The sequence below is a fragment of the Cebus imitator genome, unplaced genomic scaffold, assembly GCF_001604975.1.
Source record: "Cebus imitator isolate Cc_AM_T3 unplaced genomic scaffold, Cebus_imitator-1.0 Scaffold444, whole genome shotgun sequence".
Classification (NCBI taxonomy): Eukaryota; Metazoa; Chordata; class Mammalia; order Primates; family Cebidae; genus Cebus; species Cebus imitator.
Genome location: NW_016107759.1, coordinates 289,038 through 291,209, shown reverse-complemented (window position 1 = coordinate 291,209; position 2,172 = coordinate 289,038). Strand labels below are relative to the sequence as shown.

Here is a 2,172-nt window from a genome sequence, read left to right as displayed (position 1 = left end):
GCTATTATTCTGCCTCAGCCTCCTGAGTAGCTGGGATTACAGGTGCCTGTCACCATACCGGGCTAATTTTTGTGTTTTTCTAAAGATAGGGTTTTAGAAAAACCATGTTTTTCACCATGTTGGCCAGGCTGGTCTTGAACTCCTGATCTCAGGTGATCTGCCTGACTCAGCCTCCCAAAGTGCTTGGATTACAGCTGTGAGCTACCTCACCTGGCCTGATGATCTCATTCAAGCCCTTGACCGCTTATTTCTGGTTCCTTGGACTTTCCAGAGCAAAAGCCAGTGGAATACTTCCATAACTGAACTAACTGTAAAGCATCCCAAGCAGTGTGCAAGGACTCTAAATGCTAAAATGCCCAAACACATGTCCACCTGAAGCCAGGATCATGCTCACTGCTTCCTCCTCCCCTGCTCTGCACTTCCTCTTTAGCATGCTCCATTTTTAACTTATCTAATTTACTATCCATACCCTCCAGCAGAACAGACGCTCCTTGAGGACAGGAAGGTCTTTTGTTGTGAACTACGTCCTCAGCACCTAGAACCATCCCCGGATCCCAGCAGACACTCCGAGAGTATTTATCAAGTTATTGCAACTGCTCTAATTGAATGCAGACTGAAATTGCAATGAAGTAGTGTGATTTGATGCTGACGCTGGAAAGACAGCAGCAGCCAGTACATGGAAGCGAGCAGGTCACGGCCTCCTCACCTGGAATCACCAGGTTTAGAACCCACGAGAAAACGAAACTGCCTACCCTGATAACCTGTCGGTCTGGCCAAGGGCAAACGCTCTCCTTGCCAGCTCTCGGCCAACCAAGGAAGGGAACAGCCAGGAACGCTTTCACACAGTGTTTTCCTCCCTTCTAGACGTGTGTTCTGTTCGCTCAGAACACAACAGGCTGCGCCTGAGTTGCTCCCCGCAGACGAGCAACCTCGGCGGCGCTCGGGGCGCTTTCCCAGGGTCCCGGACGCGCGAGCCTGCAGACCGCGTCCTGAGAGAGGACACGCCTCTCTGCTCCCCGAGAGGCTTGTCACCCACATTCTTCCACCATAAAAAACCACTCTCAGGCCACCCGGGCGGCACCAAGAGCACAAGTGGCCACGGCAGGCTCACCTGCGCGGCGCCACGGCGCGGAGCTCCCTGCCGGGACGTAAAAACACACTGTGAGGAACACTGGGGCTTGAACCCAACGCCACCGAGGCCCAGGCTGCGGCACTGGGGAAACCCGGAAGGAGCAGCGTGCAGGGGCGCCCCCGCCGCAGCCTCCAGGCCCGCACCTGACTCCGGAAGGCGGAGGGGCGGGGCGGCAGGACGGCCGGGGTCCCCAAGGGCCGAGGGTTGAGGGGCTGGAGAACCGGGGGGCCGGGGTCGCCGAGGCAGGGGGCCCACGTCCCAGAGCGGAAGGGAGGCCGTGAGGCGCCCCAGCGGGGTGCAAGCACGAGGACGAGGCGGCGCTCACTCACCTGCCTCCGCGCCCTCTCACCCGCGCGCGCCGCAGGCGCCGCCCCCTAGCGTCACTTCCGCTCAGCCAGGCCTCCCGGGCCGGAAGTGCGCCCCGCAGCCCTGCTTGGGTTGCTGAGCAACGCGGTGGTGGGCGCGGCCTCCCGCGGGAACGTGGCCGCGCCCTGTTCGTGGCCGTCGCATTAGATGTTGAACGTCCTCGCCCCGCTGCGTTCCCGTACCTTCTCCGTGTTCGCTCCCCTTCGTCCGCTTTCCTTCCCGGCGTCCCCGCTGCGTCCTCCCACCCCTCCCCGTCTTCTCCCCCCCAGTCCTTTCTCGACCTCGCCCCAGCCTCCGGGTGCTCCTTCCAGCGCTTCTCCTCTCTGACCACAAGGAGAATTGCTGGCAGCGGGGATGCGAACTTTCGGCCTTGAAATATTGTGCCAAATGGGGAGTCTCGCGTGGTTGTGCTGACTGATACCCCACGCTGATCAGTATTGGGCATGACGATTAGAATCCCCAACAGGGGCCGGGCGCGGTGGCTCACGCCTGTAATCTCAGCACTTTGGGAGGCCGAGGCGGGCGGATCCCGAGGTCCGGATACCTCACCAATCGGCCGTCTCTACTAAAAATACAGAGAAATTAGCCGGGCGCGGTGGCTCAAGCCTGTAATCCCAGCACTTTGGGAGGCCGAGGCGGGTGGATCACAAGGTCAAGAGATCGAGACCATCCTG

At 59.8% G+C, this 2,172-nt stretch overlaps 1 protein-coding gene across 2 annotated transcripts in view; it reads right to left on the bottom strand.

Annotated features, from left to right (window-relative positions):
* The window catches only part of FAM234A (family with sequence similarity 234 member A), a 35,022-nt gene extending 33,491 nt beyond the window's left edge, over positions 1 to 1,531 (bottom strand). For both annotated transcript variants that reach the window (XM_037732222.1, XM_017510860.2), the window contains exon 1: positions 1,462 to 1,531. The gene's annotated coding sequence lies outside the window, so the exon portion shown is untranslated. The remainder of the gene's footprint in view (positions 1 to 1,461) is intronic.
* Positions 1,532 to 2,172: the final 641 nt, after the last annotated feature.